Source organism: Misgurnus anguillicaudatus, chromosome 20 (assembly GCF_027580225.2).
Source record: "Misgurnus anguillicaudatus chromosome 20, ASM2758022v2, whole genome shotgun sequence".
NCBI lineage: Eukaryota > Metazoa > Chordata > Actinopteri > Cypriniformes > Cobitidae > Misgurnus > Misgurnus anguillicaudatus.
In genome coordinates, this window is record NC_073356.2 from 10869893 (window position 1) to 10885231 (window position 15339).

Here is a 15339-nt window from a genome sequence, read left to right on the forward strand (position 1 = left end):
TTGTTTTATCGAGTGCTTTCATTACGATCATGTAGGAGTATTTTTTTTAGGTTGTTGCAATTAGCAATCTCATCACTAGATGCCGCTACAAAATTCATACTGCACCTTTAAAAAGTGCTTGTGTGCTGTCTTTAAAACTAAACTTAATATTTTGACTTTGATATTCAAATGAAATGAGATTTAATGCAGCGCTACTGTATAAATAAATACCTTTTGGTTCACTTTTTATTGTGCATAATATGGATATCAGCTAAATTTGATTCGGGTATTAAGATGCAGTGAGTACATTGTCCAATTTGATCAGTAATTTCAGAAATGTGATGTTCTGTCCCCAGCAGCCTCTCCTGGTTGGATGAAATCTAAACCTTGCCAAAGCAGGTGTTGGGCTGAATATTCATTAGGCTCTGTTACGCTGTTGTGTAAGGAAGAAGGTACATCGGTATGAGAGAAATCAGAAAATCGATGCGCTCCCTCCCTGCCTCGTTCACCTCTGGTTAGCCACGGTGGATTAATCCACTGCAATGCAATCTACTGCGGCTGTATCAGATTACACAGGCCGAAATCTCAGACAAGGCCTTGCTAATAGATAATACATGCAGTCCTGAGAGATGCGAGGAAACCACTGCAGCGATAAATATTGTCTTGCTACAAAAGGATGAGCAAGGTTGGAAAGAGAAAGAGAGAGGGGCATGGGCGTGGATCGATATTTGCCTTGAGACGTATGGAGAGAGTCAGGCAGTTAAAGCTGTCCTTTATTTGTTTGTGAATTGTATTGCTGTTTTTTTCTTTGGCCTTCTTCCACGTATTAACTGAGGCAAATATATTATCAATCCTCTAGAGGGGAATCGATAAGGTTTATCACAGAAGCAAGGTGATCTACAGTCCAGCTTAGGAAGAAACAATCATTTCGCCATATAATGCAGGATCTAACCTTTTTTTTTTATTTGGCATACACACCGTGCTGTCAAAACAAACCCCGTTTACATGGATCTAAGGAAACTACTACAAATGCTGTATTATGCATGCCAGGCCAATATATTTAGCAATGTTACTTTGTAAAGAAACACTACACCTGTGCGCCAATACACATTGTTTTACAGAGCAATACTTACAAACAACCAAGAACACATGGCATTAAACTTAGCTAGAAAAGCATTGATTAACTCCATATCTTGTGTAGCACAAACACAGATCTGTAGACCAACATTGTGGTTATGGTTGTCAATCGTGCATGCCTTTAGACCAGGGGTGGCAAAACTGACCTGTCAGCAATAATATCTGGCCCGCACCCGCAGCCAGATTATTTTTTATAGAGGCTGGTTCTGAAATAGATATGTCAGGACAACAACATTTTACTCATAAAAGCTGTGTTCGACTTCACGTGGCGCTGCAAGAACCAACATGTGGATCACATCAGAGTGCCATGAGAGCGATTTATAATCAGACTCCTTCGTATGATTTGTTGAATCATTTATGCGGTACTTTGATGTCCTCCAGCTGTTTGTTCTTGCAGTGTTGCGTGAAGTCGAACACACCTAATCACTTTGCCTTAAAGCAACACTATGTAGTTTCCATGTAAAAATTACTTACAACTCCCCCATGTGGTTGAAAAGCACAACAGTGCCTAGTATCAGCAGGCAGGGGGGGGCTGTGTTTCCTACCCTCCACCACCACTTTCAGAGTGTGCTTGTAGCAGCTAGGAGGCTGCTCAGGTTGCAGCAACAGTACAATTTGTCCAGTTAAAAGTTGTTCTAAACTTTTATGTAGCCACGCAACAATAATTTCAGCTGCATGCATTCACTGTATACAGCGGGACGTGATGTTGTGATTTTTTCGAACGGATTCTTAACCTAAAATGCACCGCAATGCAAGTGATGCAAACCAAATGCAGCGTTCTATTGAAAATGAATGTATGTATTTCTGCCGTACCAAAATGCAATGAAGCAACTGAACGTCTGAGTGGGGTGTCACTCTTCCTCACACACAGCACGCGTGCACACACAAACAAAGGTGCACGTGCGCGCACACACACAGGTTGTTACCATAGCAAATAGGCTCACCCCAGAAATGATATATTATTTGTTAGTAATGGTAAATGCTGCAGGTGTAGAAATGTACATAAACCAGATATTTACTTTGATGTCAGGGCTAGATTACAGCATGAAACCTGTTGTGCATATTAATAAATTAAAGTGCTTAATTGTTGACACTGGCACTTATAAACACTAAATGGGTAAAAATTGAAATAAATAGGATTATTTTTTGGAGCCAAATACCTCTTTTTTAGAAATAAAAGCCAAATGCTTGAACATTTTACAGCCACGTCATTTTCGTTATGCATTATTTGTTTTGGTTGTTAAAAAACACACACAAAATTTTATCCGATTACTCGATTAATTGATTGATTCAGTGCTAGATTAATCGATTACAAAAAGAATTGATAGCTGCAGCCCTAATCAACACGTAACTTCTGGTAAACTCCGCTAATAATAAATAACAACAAAGTTCTTTAAACGTAGTTTATTTATATAACAAGCAAAATAAACAACACGTAGATTACCTAGGAAACCAAAACATTTGTTATTTTCGCAAAGTATTTGCTCAAGAGTTCAGTTTAGCAACTAGTCAGACCATTAAAAAAACTGAAACCGGAAGTAAAGTTCGAACCAGACGTGTATCGCGTCACCGCACGTGCGTCCGATGAAACCTATATGACAGAACAGAAGTATCATGGCAACCAAAGCGCTCAGCTGGAAAAAAAACGCTGGCAAGTGCCCACAGTTGGCATCTGCCTGGCATTTTCAGCCGCGTTTAAACGCTTTGGTGTACACACCCCTAATGCCACTTCAGAACAGTGTGATTTTTTTGTTTTTGCACTGTAGTTATTCTCCTGCAAATGATGAATTCCATTCATTACTTCTACAGACCTAGGGGTCAACACAAGCCACGGCTAAACAGATTTCATTAACCAGGAGCGAGGCTGAGTGGGAAAAAAAGCAGTGCTAGTCGACCTTGGCTGTAAGGTTACACGTTTATTGATTGTTATCCCCTCCTTTTCATCCATGCCTTTCTTTGGCGGGCTAGCGGGTCAGCTCGATAATGTTTCGCCCTTTCTGTACAGTTTGGAGACTGTATCTTGTTATGTCTATGGGTAGAAAGGTGTAGAGATAAAAAGACTCGTATATTTGTGGTACTGCGGATTTCAGTCTATAGATCTTCGGAGTATGCAACGTCTTCCAATAAACAATGGATGTTGTAACTAGAATTGGTAGGGGGTCCTCATGTACTCTATTGTTGCCAATTAGATCTGACCATGTCAAATACAATTGTCACGCCTATTCTGCTCTTAGTTTCAATCAAAACCCAGCGACTTGTTATAAATGTTATGACGTAATGAAATCACAATTCACACTATTTCTTGCATTATTACCCCTCTTTTTTAACTAATATGTCACTTGAAAATATATTGCATTATAGAAATATATCATGCTATGAAATTACATTGACTTCCTGCACTTAACCTTAACATTGTGTGTCTTGTATTTTATAGGCGAAAATGCTATTTTAACATTCTTGTATTGACTGCAATGCAGTGCAGTGAAAATCTCTTGGTGGTAGATCTCACTAGATTTGACTATGTTATGTGTTTTCAAAAATATATACTATAAAGCATGAAAGCTCTCTCAGAGAGACGGACCACACCAGGGGTCTCAGCCTTCACAGACAACTACAAAGAGCTGATTTTTAATCTCAGTCTGGTGCCGAGTAACATTCAATGATGTGGACTGGTGTGAGATGGAAACCATTCTTCAAGACTCCAAATACGGAGAGCAATTTAATTTGTATGTATGTAATGTACATTTCTCAGCATTCTGCATGCAGATTTGGTGTGATGCATTATTTATGAAATCTCATAAGATAGATGGAAGAATGTGCATGTGAATGAACATTTAAGATTCCCAGGCACAGCCTCAAGACAAATGCACTCTTTAAGGAAAATGCAAACCCATCATGCGTGAAATCTGTTTTCTGCGGGTTGTGACCTCAGTAATTCACTTTTATAATGGAATGAATAGCAGTAATTGTTATGATGAGACTGTAGTAGCCACATCAAGTTCACACTTGGGTTATATGGGAAGACATCTTATAAGACAAATCACTGATGATATTGCTTTACTATCAATATGGTTTCTTCTAGACAAGATTAGATGGAAAGCAGATGGAGACAGGCTTACACGTTTTCAGATTTTTGTGCTGCGATTTTCATATGTAATCTCATATGTATCCTTTAGAGTTTTACAAGAGAACTTGCCTAAATGTCTCAAGCTGTCTCAGATCAGGCTAAACACAAAACTTTGCAATCAAGTTTGTAGCATTCTTATTTGAATGCAAAGATTTATCAGCAAATAATGTGAACAATCTAAGCAAGCATAAAATAATTCAAATGTAAAGTCTCTTAATATACAAAAAAATAGCAATACAATATTCTTCTAGGATTAGCCATTATTTAGTCGCATATTTATAATTTCCGCAGTCATGGAATTCTTTTGATTGGCTTTCTGTATTCTAAGTACCAATTCATAATTGACCTACAGACACGACCAGTCACAACTGACCTATTGACATGACCAATCACAACTAAACAACATGCCCGACTGATCACAACTGACCTACTGACACGACCAGTCACATTACAGAACTACATATACGACTGATAACAACTGACCTAATGACACGACCAATCACAACTAAACAACATACTCGACCAATCACAACTGTCCTACTGACATGACCAATCACAACTGAACTACAGATACAACTGATCACAACTGACCTACTGACATGACCAATCACAACTAAACAACATACTCGACCAATTACAACTGTCCTACTGACATGACCAATCACAACTAAACAACATACTCGACCAATTACAACTGTCCTACTGACATGACCAGTCACAACTGTACTACAAATACAACTGATCACAACTGACCTATTGACACGACCAATCACAACTAAACAACATACTCGACCAATCACAACTGTCCTACTGACATGACCAATCACAACTAAACATCATACACGAGGATCACAACTGACCTACTGACATGACCAATCATAACTGAACTACAGATACAAATTATCACAATTGAACTACTGACACGACCAATCACAACTAAACAACATACTCGACCAATCACAACTGTCCTACTGACATGACCAATCACAACTAAACAACATACACAATGATCACAACTGACCTACTGACATGACCAATCATAACTGAACTAAAGATACAACTGATCACAACTGACCTATTGACACGACCAATCACAACTAAACAACATACTCAACCAATCACAACTGTCCTACTGACATGACCAATCACAACTAAACAACATACACGATGATCACAACTGACCTACTGACATGACCAATCACAACTGAACTACAGATACAACTAATCACAACTGAACTACAGATACAACTGATCACAACTGACCTACTGACACGACCAATCACAACTAAACAACATACTCGACCAATCACAACTGTCCTACTGACATGACCAATCACAACTAAACAACAAACACGATGATCACAACTGACCTACTGACATGACCAATCATAACTGAACTACAGATACAAATGATCACAATTGAACTACTGACATGACCAATCACAACTAAACAACATACTCGACCAATCACAACTGCCCTACTGACATGACCAATCACAACTGAACTATATAACTGATCACAACTGACCTACTGACACAACCAATCACAACTAAACAACATACTCGACCAATCACAATTAACCTACTGACACAACAAGTCACAACTAAAAACATACTCGACCAATTACAACTGACCTACTGACACAACCAATCACAACTAAACAACATACTCGACCAATCACAACTGCCCTACTGACATGACCAATCACAACTGAACTATATAACTGATCACAACTGACCTACTGACACAACCAATCACAACTAAACACATACTCGACCAATCACAACTGACCTACTGACACAACAAGTCACAACTAAAAACATACTCGACCAATTACAACTGACCTACTGACACAACCAATCACAACTGAACTAAAGATACAACTGATCACAACTGACCTATTGACACAACCAATCACAACTAAACAACATACACAATGATCACAACTGACCTACTGGCATGACCAATCATAACTGAACTAAAGATACAACTGATCACAACTGACCTATTGACACAACCAATCACAACCAAACAACATACTCGACCAATCACAACTGACCTACTGACATGACCAATCACAACTAAACAACATACACGATGATCACAACTGACCTACTGACACGACCAATCATAACTGAACTAAATATACAACTGATCACAACTGACCTATTGACACGACCAATCACAACTAAACAACATACTCGACCAATCTCAACTGTCCTACTGACATGACCAATCAAAACTGAACTATATAACTGATCACAGCTGACCTACTGACACAACCAATCACAACTAAACAACATACTCTACCAATCACAATTGACCTACTGACACAACAAGTCATAACTAAACAACATACTCGACCAATTACAACTGACCTACTGACACAACCAATCACAACTGAACTAAAGATACAACTGATCACAACAGACCTATTGACACAACCAATCACAACTGACCTATTGACACAACCAATCACAACTAAACAACATACTCGACCAATCACAACTGTCCTACTGACATGACCAATCACAACTAAACAACATACACAATGATCACAACTGACCTACTGACATGACCAATCATAACTGAACTAAAGATACAACTGATCACAACTGACCTATTGACATGACCAATCACAACTAAACAACATACTCAACCAATCACAACTGTCCTATTGACATGACTAATCACAACTAAACAACATACTCAACCAATCACAACTGACCTACTGACATGACCAATCACAACTGAACTACAGATACAACTGATCACAACTGACCTACTGACACGACCAATCACAACTAAACAACATACTCGACCAATCACAACTGCCCTACTGACATGACCAATCACAACTGAACTATATAACTGATCACAACTGACCTACTGACACAACCAATCACAACTAAACACATACTCGACCAATCACAACTGACCTACTGACACAACAAGTCACAACTAAAAACATACTCGACCAATTACAACTGACCTACTGACACAACCAATCACAACTGAACTAAAGATACAACTGATCACAACTGACCTATTGACACAACCAATCACAACTAAAAAACATACACAATGATCACAACTGACCTACTGGCATGACCAATCATAACTGAACTAAAGATACAACTGATCACAACTGACCTATTGACACGACCAATCACAACCAAACAACATACTCGACCAATCACAACTGACCTACTTACATGACCAATCACAACTAAACAACATACACGATGATCACAACTGACCTACTGACACGACCAATCATAACTGAACTAAATATACAACTGATCACAACTGACCTATTGACACGACCAATCACAACTAAACAACATACTCGACCAATCTCAACTGTCCTACTGACATGACCAATCACAACTAAACAACATACACGATGATCACAACTGACCTACTGACATGACCAATCAAAACTGAACTATATAACTGATCACAGCTGACCTACTGACACAACCAATCACAACCAAACAACATACTCGACCAATCACAATTGACCTACTGACACAACAAGTCATAACTAAACAACATACTCGACCAATTACAACTGACCTACTGACACAACCAATCACAACTGAACTAAAGATACAACTGATCACAACAGACCTACTGACATGACCAATCATAACTGAACTAAAGATACAACTGATCACAACTGACCTATTGACACGACCAATCACAACTAAACAACATACTCAACCAATCACAACTGTCCTACTGACATGACCAATCACAACTAAACAACATACACGATGATCACAACTGACCTACTGACATGACCAATCACAACTGAACTACAGATACAACTGATCACAACTGACCTACTGACACGACCAATCACAACTAAACAACATACACGATGATCACAACTGACCTACTGACATGACCAATCATAACTGAACTACAGATACAAATTATCACAACTGACCTACTGACACGACCAATCACAACTAAACAACATACTCGACCAATCACAACTGTCCTACTGACATGACCAATCACAACTAAACAACATACACGATGATCACAACTGACCTACTGACATGACCAATCATAACTGAACTACAGATACAAATTATCACAATTGAACTACTGACACGACCAATCACAACTAAACAACATACTCGACCAATCACAACTGCCCTACTGACATGACCAATCACAACTGAACTATATAACTGATCACAACTGACCTACTGACACAACCAATCACAACTGACCTATTGACACAACCAATCACAACTAAACAACATACTCGACCAATCACAACTGTCCTACTGACATGACCAATCACAACTAAACAACATACACAATGATCACAACTGACCTACTGACATGACCAATCATAACTGAACTAAAGATACAACTGATCACAACTGACCTATTGACACAACCAATCACAACTGACCTATTGACACAACCAATCACAACTAAACAACATACTCGACCAATCACAACTGTCCTACTGACATGACCAATCACAACTAAACAACATACACAATGATCACAACTGACCTACTGACATGACCAATCATAACTGAACTAAAGATACAACTGATCACAACTGACCTATTGACACGACCAATCACAACTAAACAACATACTCAACCAATCACAACTGTCCTACTGACATGACCAATCACAACTAAACAACATACACGATGATCACAACTGACCTACTGACATGACCAATCACAACTGAACTACAGATACAACTGATCACAACTGACCTACTGACACGACCAATCACAACTAAACAACATACACGATGATCACAACTGACCTACTGACATGACCAATCACAACTGAACTACAGATACAACTGATCACAACTGACCTACTGACACGACCAATCACAACTAAACAACATACTCGACCAATCACAACTGTCCTACTGACATGACCAATCACAACTAAACAACATACACGATGATCACAACTGACCTACTGACATGACCAATCATAACTGAACTACAGATACAAATTATCACAATTGAACTACTGACACGACCAATCACAACTAAACAACATACTCGACCAATCACAACTGCCCTACTGACATGACCAATCACAACTGAACTATATAACTGATCACAACTGACCTACTGACACAACCAATCACAACTAAACACATACTCGACCAATCACAACTGACCTACTGACACAACAAGTCACAACTAAAAACATACTCGACCAATTACAACTGACCTACCTACACGACCAATCACAACTGAACTACAGATACGACTGATAACAACTGACCTACTGACACAACCAATCACAACTAAAAAACATACACAATGATCACAACTGACCTACTGGCATGACCAATCATAACTGAACTAAAGATACAACTGATCACAACTGACCTATTGACACAACCAATCACAACCAAACAACATACTCGACCAATCACAACTGACCTACTGACATGACCAATCACAACTAAACAACATACACGATGATCACAACTGACCTACTGACACGACCAATCATAACTGAACTAAATATACAACTGATCACAACTGACCTATTGACACGACCAATCACAACTAAACAACATACTCGACCAATCTCAACTGTCCTACTGACATGACCAATCAAAACTGAACTATATAACTGATCACAGCTGACCTACTGACACAACAAGTCATAACTAAACAACATACTCGACCAATTACAACTGACCTACTGACACAACCAATCACAACTGAACCAAAGATACAACTGATCACAAGAGACCTATTGACACAACCAATCACAACTGACCTATTGACACAACCAATCACAACTAAACAACATACTCGACCAATCACAACTGTCCTACTGACATGACCAATCACAACTAAACAACATACACGATGATCACAACTGACCTACTGACATGACCAATCACAACGGAACTACAGATACAACTGATCACAACTGACCTACTGACACGACCAATCACAACTAAACAACATACTCGACCAATCACAACTGTCCTACTGACATGACCAATCACAACTAAACAACATACACGATGATCACAACTGACCTACTGACATGACCAATCATAACTGAACAACAGATACAAATTATCACAATTGAACTACTGACACGACCAATCACAACTAAACAACATACTCGACCAATCACAACTGACCTACTGACATGACCAATCACAACTAAACACATACTCGACCAATCACAACTGACCTACTGACACAACAAGTCACAACTAAAAACATACTCGACCAATTACAACTGACCTACCTACACGACCAATCACAACTGAACTACAGATACGACTGATAACAACTGACCTACTGACACAACCAATCACAACTAAACAACATACTTGACCAATCACAACTGTACTACAGATACTGATCATAACTGACCTTTTAACATGACCAATCACAACTAAACAAAATACACAACTGATCACAACTGACCTACTGACATGACCAATCAATAATATCCTACAGACATGACTGATCACAACAGAGGTACAAAAACAACCAATCACAACTGACCTAAAATCGTTGTCTTTTTCACATGGTCATGGAAATTTTCTTGCAATGTCCTTCTGGTTTTCAAGGGCCGGTTACAAATTACAGACCCGAAATTACAGTCACAACTGACCTACAGACATGTCTGTAGTGACTGAAATACTTGTATTTTTCACATAGTCATGGAAAACTCATCTTTTTCGATTACAACTTACAGACACGACTGAGATCTACTACAGGCACAACTGATCTACAAGCCTATTTGTAGTGACTGACCTAAAGTCGCCTTTAATTTGTATCAAATGCTAATTAGTGTTCTGACTGACTGTAACTAATTAGGATCAACTTTAAGTACAGACATGAGTGACAGCCCAGGGCTTTTCCTCCTGCTTTGAGGCTCAAATTTAATCTGCAGCACTTTTACGACTGCTGCTGGGTAAACCTGACAGCGCTTATGGGGACGTGTAGCATTAGCAGGATTTGTTCTGCTGGAGTCATCTTCTTGCTTTAAAATACTGGCCTTTGATGCAGGATTATGCCTGTGTGATTGTGACTCATGCCCTCGATTAGTGTCTGTTTTTGGACTGTAAATAAGAACAGGGGATGTAACATTCACAGCTCAGAAGTGTGGCAAAAACGTGTAAGGCCAATCATCACTTTGCGTTAGCATTTTTATCATCCAGAGGGGGAAATTATAACCATTGTTATACCTACTATAAGCAAATACACAGGTTTTATGGGGGAGCAGGTTTAAATAGCACCTCATATTGAGAGCTGCTGATATTCCCATCCTTTATTAGCATTTTATGCCTTTCAGGACATTTATAGACAACGTCAGATAAACAGCTTTCTGAAGGAAATAAATGTTCAGCCCGAAGCGGTAATTTCTTTTCGATCAATTCTTTTTTTATTGTTTTCTCAAACAGGAACAATATGTGAATACCAGTTCACATACATGTTTCTACATGCTGCCGGTAATTTATTGCTTATATTGATGCCACAAGCTTCTAGTTTGAATGTTCAAAAGCAATCCAGATGCTGCCACCAGTGTTATTGAAAGGGATGGCATACTTGGATATTTGCTGTTATGCTGTACAATTTCATGTTCACTCATATATGTTATGATATCTTGGATACAACTCAAAACTTAAAGAAAGATAAAAATTGCAATTCATTTTTCTTAAACTTTTCATACTCACAATTGTGAATGTGGAATGAATTTTAAATAATTTTACTATTTTAACCTAAACAGAAAAAAAAATATTAGGAAAGTAAACTTGATGATGTTTATATGCTCAATTTACTGATTTATGTAGTTGCATACATTTATATCAGTTAATACATTTACTAAAGGATAGTATATGTTTTAATGTATTAATGTCTGTATCATCCATTATTCAATGACTTGCTCATAAAATAAAGACACTGGAGCAAATGAATCGGTAAACAAATCTGCGTGAATCTACACAGTAATAAAGCAGTTATAAGTTAGATCAAAATATCAATATAAAAATAATATAAAAATATTACTTTTAAAAGGAGTGACTAGTAATGAGTAATATATTATATTTTTTTACAGATTAGCCCAACAATGGTAACTGGTGAAAATCTGCATAAAGAGGTACGAAGAAGTCAGGAAGTACCGACTGTACCATAAAAGAGTACAAAGATGTTTACATGGCGCTACCCCATTGCTTAACTGCTCCTTGCAGATCCCTTTAGGCCAGGAGAGGTACCACATCTGTCTAATTCCTACTATGTATGCATTCGAGTCAAATGAAGTTTGCTTTGCAAGGCTGTGCATAAACAAATTAACTATACTACCCCCTTTAATTGGTGTGACTTTGTGCTAAACTGTGGACGTGTCTATTTGTGGGGTTTTTTGGGGGCAGGAGAGTGACCTTTTCGGCACTACACAAACAAGATGTCTTCATTCGAGCATGTTCATGATGATATGGATCATTAGCGATCTATTCCTGGTCCTCACCTTCTCAAGAAAACATTATCAATGAGAGAGAAAAAGGCCACAAGAAAGGTCCAAAACCGCAGAGGGAGGGAGGTGGAAAAACTGTGATGATTTACTTTAACAAATCCATCTTGAATGTCACTGAGGCTATTTAAACATTCCTTTGGAAATCCTATTCACCTGCACTGAGAAATAACTAATTTTTCTTCTCTGTCTACTACGTGGGTGTATGTGACGTGCGGGGAAAACTGAGCTATTACTATAGGCATAATAGAAAATAAAGCAATTCATTAGAAAGCGTATGATGTATTGATGAAAAGCATGGAAACATTTCCAAACGTAGCCTGCATTTTGTGTTCAGATTGCTGGGTTCACTGGCAGATTTATGTTATGGCACATATGTGTGTCTGCATTCTTTATAAGGGTGCAGAGAGAAAGTGAAGTGGGATGTTAAGGATGAAAGAGCTCCAGCCTACACCCCTTAGCTTTCTGTAATGAGTATAATTAGTGTGCTGTTAATTTGCCATTTGTGCTCCTGGCCATGATCTAGTGCCTTCATTTGCATCCTGAAGGATATTTTCTCCACCAGCTGACTGGAATACCAAGAGGATGCGGAGGGATGAGAGGAGAGATCGGAAGAGGTGGGATTGAGCCGAATGAATGCAATAAAATTTCTCTCTAAATGTTATTTCTTCAATGCTGCTCTTTTGTAGATGAGACTTAAAGGGCAGTTTCCTGGACAGGGCTTATCCTAGTTCCAGACTAAAATGCATTTTTGAGCTGCCTTGATTTATAAACACTTTTTACACACATAAAAATTGTTCTGTTTCAAGAATTGCTTTTTGTAACATTAGTTTGTAAAAACTTCTTAAATATCCTAATATAACTAAAGTCTAGTCCTGGATTAATCTAAACCCTGTCCAGAAAAAAACGCACAAATGCTCCCCCTTAAATTCTTTAGATCTCATTTGAACCTGCAGAAAAAGTGGCTTTAAGGGATCTTTATTATCAGTAGGTGATTTTAAGGAAACCCTATTGTTTTTAATATTAAATAAAAAATAAGATTCTTAAACGTGAAAGTACTATTAAGATTTTAACGCTATATTTACAGTCCTCTGAAACAGTACAATAACTGTGATTGACAAACTCTCATATCAAATATAGTGCATGTGGCTCAGATGTGACACTTTTATTTGAGTCATTTTTCTAGTTTGACAGCTCATCATCACTTTGAACTGTCATTGTATTGTAAAGAATCTGTTTTTCCAAAAATATTGCCAAAATAGGTTTAATATTGGAACGCATTTTTGGGTTAACCATCTCTTTAATATCCTGAATATTTTTAACCTTGCTTTGTGCATAAGGGCATGCCCAAACTGTTGCTATACAATTAAAAGCACCGTTTTTGTAACTGTTTTTAAAAGGAAGCGTCCCAACACTGTTTTTCTATGCATCCATCAGCATATTGATTTATGGTCATTTATTTTAAGGGTCATAATTCTCTCATCTCATTCCAAAAATGTAAGCTTGACAAATGGCCTGTTATCTAGCTTATGTGAATTGCTTTATGGGAAAGTATCATCTAAATAAATCTTTCACAGCAAATATAGAATGTAATGCATTATAATGTGTTTAAAAGGAGGAGGAGGCTGGATCTAAGTGCAGACAAACGTTTATTAAACAAACATAATCTATGGCTTAAAACATGAAAACAACACGCAGCACATGGTTCAAGTACAGACCGGAAGTTCACTTTGGTACAGGCGCGTAATATCGACAACGCAAGTGCATCCGATAAAACGTCTGTACAATCAATGACAAAAGACTATGGCAACATGAAAGCTATGTCCGTTTCTCAATGTCAAGGAAGGATCCTCGTAAGCCAGAATTTCGAGGATGCTACGTCATCGTCATCAGTCGAAGGACTGTTCCAATGTCGAGGATCCCCAAAATTTCAGTCAAGGACTGAGTCCTTCGTTCGAGAAATATCCCATATACAGGAAAGGATGCATACTGTACTCTTCGCGCTCTGAAATCACCCACAATCCTATGCGCGCAGCACCGAAAGCACACCTTTCATTGACGCAATGATGTGCACTTGCTAGCCTGTATTTAACATCTTCTCCGAATGCTTAAGAGGAGCCTCGCCTAGCCTCTGAAGGAAGTGACTTGTAAGGACTAGTCCTGCCAAGGAAGTATCCTTGACATTGAGATGCCTATATACTTACACTAATCAGGGAAACAATGAACACCTGGATACAGGTGGGGCAGGTAAACATGACAGGACTACAAAGTCCATGAACAAGGACTATAACAGGAAGTGACATAAAGCCCGGGATACACTGCACGATTATTGGCTGTCCCAGACGAAAGATTGCCAACGTGAAACAATTGTCGCGATTTCTGTGATCGTGGCTCTTCATCAGTGGTCCTATGTCTTACAGTGAGAGAGGTTCAAAGACAGCCATTTTCCTGGTCTTGCGTCCAAAGATAGCCTACGATAATTTTCTGACAGTGTCAGAAATTCGGCATGATCACCGCACAGTGTGTTTGCTGCTACGACCTGCGCACCGGTATTTGTTTACCACGAGCGCATGCTGGTGACGTT